An 18,015-nucleotide genomic window follows, 5' to 3' on the forward strand; every position below is an offset into this window, starting at 1 on the left:
TAACTAAATATGAAATATGGACCTTCTTTCAATACTTGGCAGTTGTCTGGCTATCTCAGGTAACCAGTTTTGAGCTACTTTCAACCATTTTATATGGTCAGGTTGCCCCCTGTTGGCAGCCACTTTTTTGGACTTGCTTAGTACATTACATTTTAATACATTTACTCTATCATGAATTTTATTTTGCATTATTTGTGAAGCTCTTTGTGACATCCATTTTGTGTACCTGCCTTCATACTTGATATCACTTTTTTATTATTGAGATATCGAGTGCAATTGCACAGCATCATCATCACTGCATATATAAACATTTAATACAAGCAATTAAAACATGACCACCATGCTGTAAGCAACCAAAAGCTTCAAGTCCTATTTTTTACAATGATTAATTGATTCACTGAATAACAGACAAGGTGTCTGTTATTCAGTGAATCAATTAATCATTGTTGACAAGTACAACCCAATCTGAGTTACACGAACTGTTGAATCTCCTAATAGAATTGGGCCCATAACATAGTTTGCTTATTCTATTTTTTTTAGGGATCCATGTAAGGACAATAAATGAAACAGTGCTGCATCTGTCTCTGTGTCATCTCACAGGAAGGATGCTTTTCCCTACCTGATGTCTTTAAGGAGGACAAAAACAAGTAAGGAAAAGGGTACATTTTAAAGTTTTTCAGTTCCACTTAGTTGCCCATTAGTGTTGTGTAACCACATACATGCAAGGTGACAGCCGGAGGTATCAGTGATTAATCGCGTGCATGTGACTCGGATGAGGCAGCGGTTTGAACAGGTTGTGTGTACGTGGTCGAGTGTTCCTCACCATATTTCAGTGCTGTCAAAAAATCATTGACATGTTCCATCCAATTCAAAGAATGTTTAACTGTTTTAAAGGGTTTGATGGGAAAGCAAGTCATGTGTGAATTGTAGTTACCCCCTGTACAAAGTTTGTACATGTTTTGAAAGAAAACAATGTGGTTAATATTTCTCCCCTCAATGAACAACCAGTAATAAGTGCTTTCTCCCAGTTTCTTGATGGTCTTGTTTGTTGAAGGGGTCCGCAGTGTATCTTCTATTTATATTTCCTTCATCCTAAATGATGAGTGTAGAATTGTATGATATGACATTATATTCCCTGAGACCATATAAATTTGCTATCCCTTCACATCTTTGGTTGTGTTAGGCCATCATAGGCAATGTTGCAAACCAATGAGTGAGCAGGACTGGTTTATGGCAATACAGGATTTTTACATGATTTTTGCATCAGTGTGATGAAGTATGTTGATTTTTCAGGTATTTAATTTGTTGGATTAGCCAAAAACAGACATTCCACTTTTGTTTTTTTATACATAAACTGTTTCTCATATAGTTTTCTAGAAAATGGACTATATCACAATACATACACTGTGATAAAGGATTTTATCCATTAGTGTAATCATGATATGAGATTTGAGGTTAATGCTCAGTGTGGTCATTGACATAACATTAGGAGTCACTGCTTAGACTTAATGACAGTTAAGCACATCTTTCCTGGCTTGTAACCTGGCAAAGTGACAGTGATAAGCATGTTTTGAAAAATTAACATGCAGGGATGCTGTTATATTTAATAACATATTGACTTATACTGTCATTTAGAATGCTCTATTAATAAGTGAACAAATAAGCTAAAATAGCAGTTATTCAATGTTATTTAATATTGTAGTGTTATTGTAATTATTTTTGCATTTACCTGCAAATTCATGAATAATTAATTAATTAAATCCTATTATTGCCTGACTATTTTCATTAATGCAGAATAACATCGTGTTTTGGACATGCTGTGTGGATGTGATTATCCCTCAGAACATTTTTTATAGCAAGAATGAGGGGCTTTATTTCCAAGTAGCTGTATGCATGAAAAAAAAATCTAAGATTTCAAGCATGGGAGGAATTTTTACATTTGGGAGGGAGGATGCAATCAGTGGCATGGGACTCGCAGAGGCCTCCTCGGGTGACAAATTGAAAGTGTCTCGCTCTAGTTTATAGCCCTGATCAGGTCAAACGAAAAATATTGGAGGTCTGGGTGAGGAGACAGGCCCGCCTGGTGCAGATAAATGGACTGATCATTTCTTATTGAGAAACAATTCCTAAAAGGTAGTTTACTGTGTGACTGGGGAAGCGGCGAGCGGAGAGCAGAACACGCACCCACTGCTCCCTCCCTGACCCTTCCTCCACTGCCGGAATTAAATGGATAGAGAGAACGCGTGTTTCTGATGGCACTCCTCCGCCAGAGAGACACTCCATTTGTTATGAAGTAGGGGTTCTGATGAAGTGTAGGGAGCTCCTCTTTCTTTTTTCCCCCCTTTTTTCATTCTTCCTTTCTCAGGCACTACAAGGCCGGCCTTCAGTCTGCTTCACATGAAATGGATGGAAAGAGCCGATTGAATTTTACACTCCCCTGGTCATGATTAATGTGTTTGGTGTGGGGCGTCTTGGCAGTGAAACTCCACTACCACTAGCTGGTGCTCAAGCTCTCCCATGGCTGTAGCCTGATAACTTTGCAGAGGGGTAGGGGGGTGGCTGTTAAAGCGGGGCAGTTTTGTTCAAGAAACCGGTCCTTTCATAGCCCACAACCCCTTCAACTCCTCTCCCCTTGTGTTAATAGAAAATCTCTTCTCTTGCCCACTCGCTCGTTATTACTTCACGGTCAGTTTCTCAGTGTGCTGCTGTACCCAGTGTTACTTGGCAGGCTGTGCTGTAAATGTCAATTTATCACTTAACCCATTGTTAAAGGGTGAGAGGCCTAATAAAAGATGCCAGGTCATGTTATCGGATTCCTTAACAGATGCTCATGGTGTCGGTTTAGTTATTCAGACTTCATATGTGGACCTGAAATTGCACCAGATTTCCAAGAGTGGGCCATTTGTTTGTTTTTTTTATTCATCTCTTACATGAAGTTAAAAATGTTTCAAAGTTCAAGTACTAAACAACACAGAGCTTAGCTTGTTTTTCTACAAGACATAAACTTCAAATAAACACAGGAGTTTCATAGTGATAAGATAATTGTATTATCCTGTGAATTAGAAAACAAAGTGACTATGGTGACCTAGACTCGTCCAGCCACAGCTGATCCAGACATCTTCAGAGTATCTGGTGATAAGGGACCCATATTTAATGGCATTAATGGCAGCAAGGCTGGGTTTTAGACTGGATTTACAGAAGTGCCTTAGATGAGAGATCAATAAAGAGGTAACTGAGTGGATGAGCCAGACTAAGCAGGAATAGGAGCAGGTTTAATTTTGCATAAATAATGTACAGTCTGAGAAGAGAAAAGGAGATAGAGGGAGTGCAGCCAGATACCACTTCGATCCTTCTTTTTTATAATTTGTTTTCCCCAATATTCAGACGCAGTTTATTTAGATTTATCTCAAATGTTGACAGCATATTTTCCCCCCATTTTGTTTCAGTCATAACCTTCCTCAACACTGCTCTTCATCTATTTCCACATTAATTTTGCCATCTACTGTACTCATATCAAATGTGTTTATACAGTTATAGCCCAATAGGAGCCCTTTAAGTGGATTGTATGTTGCCCTGCTGGAACTCCCAGTGCATCCTCCTTCGTAGTCCAAACCCTGCTTCGATCATCAGGACTTCAGCAGATGATGGATGGAGCTGTCTCCCTCCAGGTTGTCATAGCATCTGTTGCATGGTGCTCACTGTAGCCTGCTCTGTTGATGCTTGCATGCACACAGATAGGTCTCCACCATTGTTTGTGTGCGGGCCGTTTGGTGGGTAATGATGGAAAATAAGAAACACAAACCTACCTTTCAGCACAAACCTCCCGAGGTTTGAAATTATGTCTGTATTGCATGCTGTAGGTAACAAGGTGAACTGGTAGGGTTTTTCTGGATAATATTTCACTAGCTCTCATTAAAAGAGGTGATCCAGGTCCCCCTTTCACCTGATCTAAGCTGACTCCTAACAGAATGGGTGTCTGTGGTTGAAATGGTTTAAAGGTGGCTGGCAGGTCCATCCTCTACTTAAATTGGTGGGGGTGAAGGTATAGAGGGAGGAGAGAGGAGATAACTGGAGATAAAAACAATGGGAGAGTGACGAAGGGAGGGATGGCTGAATGAAGGAGAAATCAATAGGAAATCAGTGTTTGGGGAGGACTTGTCGTTTATCAGGTGACACGGTTAAACAGCGTTAAGGCACTAAAAGTGAGAAAAATATGGGCCATCCCCATGCTTGTATTGATCACAGTGGAATGGGGCGGCAGAAGGCCGAAGCCACTAATAAAATAAGACGTATCTGAGTGGGAATCAGCCAGGGATCGATGGGCACAGTGATCAAGGCCAAAAACATCTTCACTGGGATTTAAGCTAGTTCTGCTGTCCTGTGCCCCCCTTTACACACCTCAGTATGAGCAAGGGTTGGTGTGATGGAAGTTGTGGGGTCACTTAGAGGCCCGTCAGGCTGGACTTACCTCTTGTATAAAAATTTGTGGGAGAGAGAGTGGGGTGGATGAGAGAACTTGACGGATGGGATGAGATAGAGAAAATTTGCTCTTTATCTTCCACATGCGTTCATTTCTATAAAATGTAAGTACTTTTTTCCGATCTACTGTAATTTTGATCTGTCTGGCATGGTGACGAAATGTCTCGTGGGTTGACACTGGTATTCACTGATATATTTATTCACTAATTTGTAGAAGGTGTTTATTGGATTTGCCTCTACCAACATTGCACACCTGGATTTATATAGTTTCTCTGCTTTTTTCCTTGCAGATTCTCTGAATCGGGGTCAGATTGGATGGGTAGTTATTGAATGGCATTCTTATATTGGGGTTCTTATATTTTCAGTGAGGTTCAAGTCTGGGTTTTGGCTTGATTGACATTCAGAGACTTGTCCCAAAGTTGTGTATATTGGGTAGCTGTTGTGTTGAGATGTCAGCACCAGCACCAGTCTGAAGTTATATGTGCTCTATGTGCAGTTTTTTTTCAAGGACCTCTCTGTATTTGGGTTTGTGTTTCTTTCCCTTTATCCAGATTAGCTTCCCTAGTCCAAGCTAAATAATGTCCACACTAAGGTGGCAAAATTGTAAAGCATATTTTTCTCCCTTCATTCAGACTAAGTTGGCATTCTTCAAACCCAAAATCTGTACTTTTCAAAAATGTTCTCCAAAGTAGATGAATCAGATATCACATATACCTTCACAGATATGGTCAGGTAAAAAGTTACAATGGGCCTTTTTCATATTTTGACTCGCCATAGTAGGAAAAGCACAGGTGTTACTGATAACATTAATGATGGCTCGTATATGTGTGTGAATGGGTGAATGAGAGGCAATTTATTAAGTGCTTTGGATAAAAGTGTAGCCATTTACTTATTTTGACATTTGCCATTATAGCCATTTCTCAATACAGGTATTGTCATTTAACTGTATTTGTGTGATTTGATTGGTCTGGGTGCAGTAGCCGTAGTAGATGTTGAACGAACAAAGGAATATATGAATGAATGAATGACTAGTATCATTTTCGTGTTAGGCCATTTACTTGACCATCCTTTGTGGAATTATTGCACACACATTAATAAACAACAAACCAAATATTCCGGTGTGTAACCCACCAGCATCTATCAGCACAATAGACTGACCTCATACAAATATAAACAATTCTAAAATTGTTAGAAGGGCTATAATGACACAGTAAATAACTGATTATGCAGACTAGGAGGTGACAGAATGGATGTTTAACCTGTTGAGACCAATTGGATGAGTGCCTGGTTTTTGCTAGAAGCTATACATCAGTTTCATCAGACAAGTGAATTGTTTGCCTCTTTCTCTCAGAGCCATTTCAGTGCTGTTTGTCTCCAGGTGGGCTGTCACATGCCTTTTACTTAGGAAGTCCCAGTATAACAAAAATAATATGCAGGCCAGGCTGAAATCTGAAGTGTTACTGTTGTTCCAACAATGTTGTTCCAACATTGTTTCATTTCCCTTATGACTGTTAGCAATCTTCATGACCTTCTCCGATACTATTTCTCAACACAGATTTATCTTGGAGATCCGCTGAGAGTTCATTGGACTTCATGACTCGGTTTGTGCTCTGATATCGACTGTTAACTCTGCAACTTTATATAGCCAGATTTTATATTTATATTGGCGTGCAGGTGTACTCCAATCAACATCTCAAGAGTGATCAAACCTCATCCCAGTCTGCAGTGTCAAGTGTATGAATTCTTATGCACAACAAAGTATTTCTTTCTGTTTTTATGTTTAATTTGAATACATGTAGAAAGTAACCTGCCTTTAATACATGTGTTAAAAATAATGTTTTTCATTTTTCATTTTGTCATTATGGGGTATTGTTATGTTAATAGCAAAACGGTTTTAATTAAATTAAAAAAGGAAGAGGTTTAGGAAGCTTTTAGGTTTGCCTCATCAACTGTTACTGGTGCTCTGCTGTCAATAACAATGAGAATCCTTTCCTTCCCTCTTTATCTTCATCTGCCCTCATTTAAAAGCTGCTGTGTTGGTGTCATCATGCCAGAGGTTTTGTCTCAAAATGGGCCATAACAAAGCAAAAAAACAGGGAAATCAGTTGTTGTGGCTGATTAACATCTGGCAGTCGGCATTTAACGAGTGGAGCAAGGCATAAAAAACGAGTTTTCTTACTTGTGTTTTAGCATTGGAGCAGTGGTGTAAATAGACAGGATATCTCTATACAGACCACAGTTTTCTAACTCTTCCATTTCCTCTCCTGTTCTCTTCTCATTTATTGCACACCAGATGGTGCAAGAAGGGTTTTTTGAAATAGATAGGATAGCAGAGGTGCTAACAGAGAAGTTGAGGCCTGTGGTCCAAAGGGACACTCATTCCAGTAATTTGAAAATCTCCTCTGTTGTTTTTGTGTGCATTTAGTTCTTTATAAACAGATGTCAGTGGGCTAACTGCCCTCAAGTGTGAATGAGGACATTGGATGTTCTTTGTCTTTCAACCCCCTCTAGACCTTGTCTGCTTTCTTTACTCAGTATATCTTTCAGCATCACATACATAACACTACAAAAACATTCAGTTCTTGGAAAGTTCTGGTTGCTGCTGGACGTTCAATCTTTCAGCATGTTGATTTGAAAGCAGCTATGCTATTCACAGGATTTAGAAGGAACTTTCCTGTTTTGAGCAAAAATGCCAACTGGCTAGTGAAGTTCAGAGGCAGTATCACTGGATAGCAGGGGGCATGATGAAAAAATCTGGATAGTTCAGTTTTTGTTCAGGACAGTGAGGTTATATAGGCCATGGAAGACTTACGAGAAGGAAGTAGAAATACTAAACACCCAATGACCAGAATCATTGTCAGTTTTTTCTTTCATCTTTACATTTTTCTGCACCTCGTACTGCAGTATGTTTAACAAGTGCTACAAGTGAGAGGTGACTGAGGAGAGAGCAGAAGTGTGACAAATAGCAGCACATCATGCAGAAAATGTGCAATGCTAAACATCAGTTACTGCACATGGGAGAAATGGTGTGTTTGTGCAGTGTTTGCTGTCCAAGGAGTTTTGGTGGGGAAGTTAAAAAAAAAAAAAAAAGGTCTCTCTGACATCTGGGGAATTCAAACATCTTGAATACATGGCTTCCTTTTCACAGTTTAAAAAAAAATTATGTTGTGGAGGGCAGAAAATCTTGCTGGGGTTTTGAGTTTCTTTTGATGTGTCCTGGTGGCGATTATGAAATCCAATAAAAACTAATTAGGAAATTAGGAGGCAGATCAATAAGGTTTGCTCTGGTGAAGCATGCTGTTTGTGTGTGTGTGTGTGTGTGTGTAGGGGGGGTGGGGCGGTCAGTTTCTTGTCAACCCTTTTCTGCCCAGGGAGTGTGTTGCAGCTCTGACCCGGCCAAAGCAATTGTTACTGATACTCCTCTGTGGATTCAGTCTGCTCTACCCTCGTATGGCTGTAATTTATATTTTGTTGACTGCCGGTTTCTTCATCCATGTGTAATCTGATTCTATGGGTTCTCATTTTTGCTAATTCTATCCTTCTAATGTTACACCTAATGTACCCTGAAACCTCTTTATTGCTCTTTATTGCTCCAGCTTTGCTTTACTTAATTTATTTATTTAGAGTTGGTTTGACCACCACAAAAACAAGTGACGTAGTGGTGTTTCACTGACAGCAATGTGATGGAGAGTTGTATGAGGTTTCTGTCTCGCCCTTGTCTTGAAAGATGAATGGCTGTGTTCAGATTCTTTATAGAAAACCGTACTATCTTGAATTGTACACTTTCAGCACTTTGCCAAAAGTGAGAAAAAAAGTTTAATATTCATGAAATTAATATCTGTTTATGATAGCCTTCCAAAATCAGCTACAAACACACACACACATACAAGTATATCATAGGCCTTTTCATTTCAAACCATATTGTGAGAAAGAAGAGTAAATAAGACCAGTCCATAACATGGACATGAATACAACCAGGTTCCTACTGAAAAAACAGGGTTGAGGGGTATGGTGGTGTTGGAGTAGGGGTTTAGTTAGGGGGTGTATCAGTGAGAGGTGGGTTCAAGCCATGGGCCTGTAAGATAATAAATGAGTTGCCAGGCCAGGCCAAGTGGATTGCAGGGTGTAGTGGACAGTACCAACCCCTCCCTGCTTCTCTCTCCCACACCCCAGTCCTCTCCTTGGCCCTACTTGCCGCCCACCGGTCGGTATGGTAACAGGGCCTTATTTAGCGGCCGGACTCGTCCGTGGCTGCCGATTTGTCCTTGTCTAATTACGGCTGCTGGCTGCTGGCTGCTGCCCGCGTGCACATGACTAATGGAGGGGCCAGGGATGGGGAGGGGCGAGGTTGCGTGCAGGGGGGAGGCAGCGGGGGAGGAGGAAGCAGTGGACGAGCAGACCGGCCGCCGGTGATTTGTGGACCAGGCACTCTGTCATTGCCCTGGACCCATTTGTCTTCAAGAGGAGTTGGGAAGAAGAGGGGTGGAGATGAAGGGGACGGTGGTGGCGGCGGTGGGGGCTCCAGGGCAGAAAATGGTTTACAATGACTCCCATTTTCCAGCACTTTCATTCTTGGCCACAACAGCGTGCATGGTTTGCCAGCGATGGAATGGACTGGGCGGCTGACTTGATGTAGGATATGACAGAAACCTTGACAGCTCGCCACTGCTATTTCTTTTTAGGGGGTTGGCTTGACGGCCACCCTCCCTCTCCCCTGAGAGCAAGCCTTATCTGTTTTCTCCCTGTCATGTGGCGAGAGCAGAGGCTCTGTAGATTCAATGCTTTGCTGTCTGGACTCTAACTTGGAGACCAATTTTATCGCATGTCTCTGACTATACACATACATCACCCACAGCTTAGACTTTGGCTGTGTTTTCTTTTTTATTTCACCATTCAATGCTCGGCATGTGTAATTCATCCAGAGACGGTACTGATTATAAACAGTTAATAAAATTAAATAGTACTAGTAAAGTTCCAGTTTAGGTGCATTTTGTACCAGCTCCTCATTCTCTACTGGCCTTTTTTCTGCATTTCCCTCCTGTTATTTGCAGCTTGCTGAAGCCACCTGCGTCCCTTTTCCACCTGGGGTCCTTATTAGACCCGAGTTTGCGTTTCTTCAGCCGCACAGACAGGAAAGAGGAGCAGTAGGGCAGGAACTACTCACTCTGTATTGATTTTACACTGTTTTTTATCTGCCCCCCTTTGCTCTCTCTCCAGGTCTTAAGTAAATAAACACCAGATTTGTCATGTTTGTCCAGGGAGAGGAGGGGGTCGATGGAGGAGATAGGGGGTGGTAGAGAGAGGCCAGGCCCAGGCCTCGCGCTGGGTCAGCCATGATTCATTCTGCCATCTCATGGATGGAGGGATTCGGGTAGGATTGTTGAAGGGTGCCTGTGGAGCCTCTCTCTGACCTCCCTTGCTCCTGTCCCTCCCATAATGCTCCTGGGCAGCCTCGGTCCTAAATCACCAGCTGTCAGCGTGTTGGCAGAACAATGGTGCAGGGTCTTCTGCTCCATCTCAGGCTCCAGCCGACTGGACACGGTTTCCTCCATCATTAGTGTGAGCTCGTACCCTCTCTGGTCCTTCCTGGCCCCTGAGCCCCACAGGGCCCAAAGGAGGCTTGGGGTTAGGCTTAGCCTGATGGTCTGATGAGTTGCTGGGCCTGAGGGTCGTTATGGTCGGTATGGGGGCAGGGAGTAAGGAATGTTGCCTCATGGATATTATATTTTGTCTCTACGCTTGTTCTATAGGCAAATAATTTATTCTGGTCATGAGATGTGACTGAGGTTGTGACAGTATTAGGCTATTCGTATAATGAGCGAATGTTATACATAACTGTGATGAAGAATCTCAGCAAGAGTCATACTTACAAACTGAAGTTAGGGCAAAGTTAACCGTTTGATTAATTGATTAGTTGATTGACATAAAATGTATTGTGAACAATTATGATAATCATTTATCACTTAAGTAATTCATTGAGGGAAAAAATAAACAGCTGGTGTTCACAGCTTCTCAAAATGTGAGTATTTGCTGCTTTTCTCCATTTTATAATTGAATATCTTTGGGTGATGGACTGTAAGTTGGACAAAATAAGTCATTTGAAGATGTCACCTTTTTGGCTCTGGGAAATTGTGAGATATTTTCTGACACTTTTTAGACTAAAAGTTTAATTGATGAATCGTAAAAATAATGGGCAGATTAATCAACAATTGAAATAATCTTTAGTTGAAGCCCTAAATGAATAGTTCACTGGATGACTATCTCAGTCACCGGTATCTCTCTTTTACCCTTTCCCCTTTTGCCTCGATTGTTTTCTCAGACTTCCCGATTTTCCCTCCTCCTTTTACTGTTTAAAGTCAAGAGTCCGAGGTCAATCTATCAAATCTCCTAACTGAGGGTCGATCAATATGTCAGCATCCCAACACTCCCTCAGCAGTTACGATGATAATCGTGGTCCTGCGCCTGCCTCGGCTGCTGTTACTGCCGCTACAGCGCGCTGAGCAGGGGATCGAACCCAGCCTGTCAGGGGGCCTGACGGAAAGCATGAATCACTATTACTGGAGCTGCTGTTTGCTCCCTGGTGCTCAGCAGACATGTGCAAACTCTGATGCACTGTAAGAAGTGTACCAGCCTGGACCACACACACACACACACACACACACACCTGGGTTATAATAAAAAAACTTCTTCATATATTGGAATGTAAAGATGAATTAACCACACACAAATACAGACACACACACACACACACACACACACACCTAAATGTGCACACTTTATCAGTCAATTAAGTGTCAGTTGGTATTTGACCCATTAGCTCCTGGAACCTGATCCAGCCTGCCCACCACCTCTGGACTTGTTAGCCCAGTGTGAGCTCAGTTCAGCGGGCCTGGAAGGGGTTCGGTTACCCCTCTAATCTCATTGGAACGCTTTAGCCACGGCTAGCGGATGCCTGCATGTTCGACAAACAACCCACACACTAATAGCACCATACTTTGTGTATATGGTTTGTGTGTGTGTGTGTGTGTGTGTGTGTGTGTGTGTGTTCATGCACAAAACAATACTTGTATGGATCTGTTACTAAACAGTGAGCACAGGGTTAGGGAATATGATGTTGAAAAATGGTTTGTGTGCGTGTGTGCGCAAGCAGTGTGTTTGTGTGTAGAAATAATATTCTAGTTTACAGGATGCAATTTCCTCTTAATATGCCCATCCTAATGTAATTTGGCGTCTATGGAGTGTCTGTGCGCTGGGCCGGGCTGGTGTGTGTTTCTGCTGACTGCTCCTGTTTTGTGTTTATATGGATGAGTGGCTCTCTGGGAGAGCATTATGCACCCTTTTCAGCATTTAAAGATTATGTGCACGGTGGCGGCAGAAGCATTAGACAAACAAGGAAATATGTCTTTGATTAAAATATCTTTTATCTCTTTATTGATTAAAAGGCTTAGTTTGGTAATAGAATGTCTCTGCCCCTCCCCTCTGGGCCTTTCTTTGCTTTCTTGTGCTTTCTATTTTTTCACTTCCCCCTCTATAGCTAAGGATAAAAGAAAGTGGATGTTTTACTGTAAGTATTTCAACTGTAGAGCTAAACAAATAATTTGTGTGTAAGCAGCAGTCGTAGAAAAGGTTTCAGTTGTAGTCATCTGGACACTGTTTTCAGAATCAAGACGTTTTGGCTCCCATCCGGAAGTCATTCTCAATTGACATTAATTTTGGCAGCTTAGTCGAAAGATGAAGTTTAGTTTAGTTTTAGTCACATTTTAGTCATTTTTATCCTTCATAGTTTTAGTCTAGTTTTAGTCGACGAAAACTCAAAACATTTTAGTCCAGAAAAGTCATTACATTTTTAGTCAACTTTTATTTAGTGTTTTCTCTTTTTAAGCTAACCTAATTCATTACCATTAAAATCACAGTGCTGAAAAAATTAGTTGATTAGTATGCCTACCTGGCCTTAGTGCTAAGAAATCATACACTAATATCTTCCAAATAAATTGCTGTGTAATCTTGGAAACCGTAGAAAAGGTTTCAGTCGTAGTCATCTGGACACTGTTTTCAGAATCAAGACGTTTCGGCTCCCATCCGGAAGTCATTCTCAATTGTGAAAAAATTGGACGGGAACTGGAAATTTAAGCTACTCTACTTTAAGTGACTACGACTGAAACCTTTTCTACGATAGAATACTCCTGGACGAATGAGGGACTACACCGTCTTAATCTTGGAAACAACCGTTTGACTAGATATAATTGCAGTGCATGTTAAGCATGAGTTTTTTCTGGAAAGGACTGAAGTAAGGAAAAGTAAGCGAAAATGGATCGAGCATAATTACAAGTTGCTTGTCCAAATATATAAGTAAATAAACTTTCAGGCTATAAATGTTACAGTAGCAACACATGATGCACACTGACGCATTGGGGAACAGGTCTGAAAAGCCAACACGTTTGTTCCTCATATTTTTCACTTGACTGATAAAGCATTTCACTTCATCCGACCAAAAAGTTTACTTGTCCCGGACAAGTTATAACGTTAATTGTCAAGCCCTGCATGTTTCACTCACAAGCTTTGTTAGCGAACTGACGTTAGCTAACACATTAACCCAGCCAACGTTAGCCTGGAGCCAGGCTCATTCATTCATTTGCTAGCAAACTGAAAACTTTTATTGTGAGAAAAACTGGTTTCCAGCCAGGCTAAGACAGTGTGGCTTGCTAGCAGATTTGCCACTAGTTGACATAGCCGATTGTCTTGTAACATTGACTTAACTTCTGCAAATGTATATGCTTAGTTAACATTAGGACGTATAGTGGTGGGATGTAACTTAGTACATTTACTCAAATACTGTACTCAAGTACAATTAAAGGTACTTGTACTTTACTTGAGTATGTCCATTTTATGCTACTTTGTAGTTCTACTCCACTACATCTCAGAGGGAAATATTGTACTTTTTACTTCGCTACATTTATTTGACAACATTAGTTACTAGTTACTTTGTAGATTCAGATTATTAATACAAATATAAATCAACTAACAAATTATGATATATTATTTTGGATTAAGGTACCCAGCAGTATATAAAGTACTTAAATGTAGCCCCATCTTTACCACCTGCAACATTAGTGATGCTTACACATTAATGCATTACTAATTATAATCCAGTGATATAATATATATTATAATGAGTACTTTACGTTTGTTACTTTAAGTATATTTTGAATGCAGGACTTTGACTTGTAAGTTAGTATTTTTACACTGTTGTATTGCTACTTTTACTTATGTAAAATATCTGAGTACTACCTCAACCACTGAGGACTACAGTTAACGACTTCAAGTGTCTCTTGGTTGTATTCTTCCCACCTAATTTGTAGCCACAAGGCATGTCTCCGTCTCCCGTTACTACAGTGCATTGTGTTTTCCTTTCTGCTGAATTATAAAGTGTGTCCATAGATTATTCCGATGTTGTTGTCATTAACTCGCTGCCAGGGTGCATTGTTTATATTATACCACTAACATTTTAGTCCCGTCTCGTATAGTCAATGAAAACAAAACATACATTTCATCATAGTTTTTATTATCAAAGATCTATTTTTAACTTGTCAACGTCTCATCTTCGTCAAAAAAGAGTTGACGAATGTTTTTCATCATAGTTTTCGTTAAAACGAAATTAACACTGGTAAGCAGCTGTAGTAGTGTGAAATTACAAATAATACACGCAATGACACAATTTAGTTAATGCATTTTGATTTTTATTTGTGAAAGGCAATTTAAATGACAGCCACTGGCGTCACATCCATACAGTTTTGCACATTTAGAACTGGGGCAGCCCTGCTTGGTTTGTTTGCTGTCAAGCAGTCACTGCAGGATAAATCAGGTGGTTGTTGAAGGAAGGTAGAGCCCGTCTCCAAATTTTCTCGCATGGTCCAGTTATTAAAACTGGTGACCATCAAGTTGTCAACTTGTCAAATCGCAAGGTCAATTTCCACCAATTGTTATAGTATATTTATAACTTTCTGGACCAATTGTTTTGTATATTGCTTCACTAACTCTTCTGTCCTTTATTCCTAAGAAACTTTGTTACACAAAGAAGAATGATAGTAGACCTCACTGTTATAAATTCACTTTCATCAACATTAAAAGTGGCAAATTATTAATTAGCCCTGTGATCCCTGCTGAAATGATTTCTTGATTGATCGATCATTTGATCAACAGAAAATGAATCATTTGTACTTTTGAGACTCAGTTTACCGTTAATTATTTACTCGCAAATGCTATACTGTATACTAAACCTTTGCAGGTTGCAGCTTCAAAAATGTTCTATCTCCTTGCTCTGCTTGATTTTTCTCAGTTTCACTCTGTATTTTCATGTATCTTCTGTTTTCATCTTTATGGGGGGGGAAAGTAAGCAATTTTGGCAGAATTTTGCGCTTTGGTAACATGATGGGCATTTGTGTTTATTTTTGACATTTTATAGACTATTTAACAAAATAATTTTTGACCCATTTTTAATATTCTGGACATCAGACTTCTGAACGTATTACTGGTATCCTACTAGGTAGTCCACTACTTGCAGTTCTAAGAACAATAATACGTTAATTATTTACTAATGAATTGAGTTGCTGGAATTTTCCTTTTTCCACTAGCATGTGCACCGTGTAAGTGGAAAAAAGCTGGCCCAGAATACTTTTTGAACCTTGACTTCCCTGAAGGGTCACATGTGACAGCGGGCTGACAGTGAACACAGTGAACGTCTTGACTACAATGGCTTGATATTCTCTGGTGGCTTCTAGACATCAAGGTCAAGTCCGTCTGCCCCTCATTAGTCAGGTCACGAGACAAGCGGTGTGAGAGGCCAGATCATGTCCTTAAGTCAGAGCATGTTTATCTGTGTCCCGGTGAACACCTTACTGTCAAGTTTTTTTTGTCCCTCCACTGATGACAAAGAGCGACAGAGGAAGAAGAGGAAGTGTGATCCAGTGTGTGTGTATGTGTGTATGTCTTGTGTGCTTGATGGGGAGATACTGAGCTGAGGCTGAATGAGAACAGATGGAGATGTGCTCTTTAATTAACCCTGCAGAATCACAGGGCTGAAAACAGGCCTCGGTCCGTGAATAACATCCAGCACATCCAGGGTGTGTGTAAGGTGCAATGTTAGTGTATATGACTTGTGTGTGTGTGTGTGTGTGTGTGTGTGGAGTCTGCTGTGGAGTAGCCGGAGCATCGACCCGTTCCCCCATCCCCCTTCCCTAGAGCAGGGCGTTTTATTTCTCATTAGCGGGCAGCAAACTGCTGGGGGATGAAATTTGCTAACAGGAATTAAAAGTGCATTAACACATCTGAGAGATTCATTTCTGCTAATAGTTTTATTAGTGCTCTGACCTTTCAGTTCATTAGAGGACTGTGGGAGAAGGGAGGGGTGGAGAGAGGAAGAAAAGTGTGGATAAGAGGGTCTTAGGGCTCACTGTACTTGGGTAGACCTTTGGAAGTAGATGCAATCACAAAACGGACATAATGGTGGCAAATGACTGCACTTGTAAAGCTTTTTTGATTTGTTGACTGTGATTGTCTAATCAAAGACTTGTATACAGTTGTCTACATACTTCTCCTTCAAAAGGTGTGCCCTCATGATAATGATGCAAAAGTGCCAACCACCTGATCTTCCAGCGACTGTTTTAAGATGGTGCCGACTCAGTCTCAGTGGCCCGATGCTCACCTCCCTACACTCAATTACCAGAATTTATAACACAATGTTTTTCAGGTCTGTTAGCGCTTGAGTGTATCACTTATCCAGCCGGTTAATTGTTTATGAACTGTGCCCTCCCCCTCTCTCAAATGAAGTGAGAGAACCAAGAAAAGAGCAGTGAGTGTGACAAGAATGGCATTTGGTGAATAGGAATGGGTCACTATAATCAACAGTGTTTTAAATATAAAGTCGACCAATCAAGTCTAGCAGTCGCTAACAGTGTTCCTCCTAGATGCCACAGATAGACAGTGAGATAGTGTTTGAATTTACCTTACCAAGGAGGGCAGCTAAAAGGGAATTAATGTTGTTTTCTTTCTGTTTTATTGGAAAGCAAGTGAGACAAGTTACAGTGCAATTTGCTTTCCTCTGTTCCCTATAATTAGCACCTTACAGAAATGAAATAACATTGACGAGAAGGTCAATAATCCTGATCTATAGTGAAATTAATCCTGCTATCGACACAACAAGCAAACAATACAATTAAGAGCAGCAGGAGGAGAGAGTGGAAAAAAGAAAATACAAGGAAAGGTGGAGGTCTGAGGAATAGGATGTGTTTTATCTCCTGGGTTCACTGTGTAGAAATCCTATGAAAGTTTCTAATTAATTCATCCATTGTTAATGAAGGCAAAGCGAGGAACCAGGGATTATACATGAGGAGAGGAAGCAACACAATTAGAGATACCAGCTTAATGATTGCTTTTTTAACTTGCTGTTGTTTCTCCCTTGTACTTAGTTGACTCGCTCGGGTACATTTATTGGCCATTTTAAAATGAGCTTCACCTCCTCTGCATGCCACCACACTGAAAGACATCTAGAAAGGTGGTTAAGTTAAAGTTTAGTTTTAAGTAACTTTTAGTAAGATTTGACCTTGGATCAGTACACAGTTGATTGCAAAGTTGGAAAAATTTAAATATCATGAAAACTCATCAGCCTATATTGCTCATAATCGCTATTAAAAAAAATGCATTAGCAGTTGCAAAAGATACAGTATGTTCTTTTAGTTTAAAACATGATAACCCATACATTGTGTAATTTTTTACAAACTGCACAGAGTTGTGGTGACAGAAGTACAAGCAGAACTGCCTAGGAATCCTGTCAGCTCCTCATGCGGGGTCTGAAGGTATTAGCAGACAGTCTGTCCTTCCAGTCTGTCATGGATTTACTCCTCTCTTCCAGGTTAGTATGTGCCTATTGTATCTCCAATACTGGTAGATGGTATTCCAGATATCTGAACCACCTTAAATGGCTCATCTCATAGCCAGCTGCAAAGAAAACGTAATGTTAAACTCCTCCAGGATTTCTGAGCTTTCTACCTTTTGTGCCCTATGAACACCCAACCACCCTACAGCAAAATCTCTCGTTTGCCCAAATGTATCCACACGCTTGGTTACTATGCAATGTTCGTAACTGTAGGTCAAGGCTCTCAACTTTTTAACCCTGGACTCGCACATCGGCCACATTACTGCTGCTACATTTAACCAACGGTGAGCCTCATAATCTGAAGTCCAGTTTTTAGCTTCCGCATCCACATGGCCATGTGGGTCCACAAGGGTCCTCATGAGGTAAATCTATGTCTGAGCCTTGATATACTAGATCAGAATCCTGTCGTGTTGTTTCAGTACTCATAGGCACACAAGAAACAAAGTCCACTGAAGTCATAAAGGCCAACTTCATTTACAAAGGGCATAGATGGCTCCCCTATAATCATCAAATTGACCAGTCTCCATACTGAATGTAGGGTATTGAGTGATGCCTGTCAATATTACAAACATAAGAGAATACAAGATATCCTTAGAACATGACAT

General features: G+C 40.6%; 1 protein-coding gene across 11 annotated transcripts in view; it reads left to right on the plus strand.

The window, feature by feature from the left end:
* Positions 1–18,015, plus strand: part of LOC122883029 — a 244,426-nt gene that overhangs the window by 2,116 nt on the left and 224,295 nt on the right. For 10 of the 11 annotated variants that reach the window (XR_006379535.1, XR_006379532.1, XR_006379527.1 and 7 more), the window contains exon 2: positions 541–647. The gene's annotated coding sequence lies outside the window, so the exon portion shown is untranslated. Of the gene's footprint in view, positions 1–540; positions 648–17,261; positions 17,387–18,015 lie in introns of all 11 variants that reach the window. The other variant, XR_006379534.1, reaches the window with a different exon arrangement.

Source organism: Siniperca chuatsi, linkage group LG10 (assembly GCF_020085105.1).
Source record: "Siniperca chuatsi isolate FFG_IHB_CAS linkage group LG10, ASM2008510v1, whole genome shotgun sequence".
Lineage (NCBI taxonomy): Eukaryota > Metazoa > Chordata > Actinopteri > Centrarchiformes > Sinipercidae > Siniperca > Siniperca chuatsi.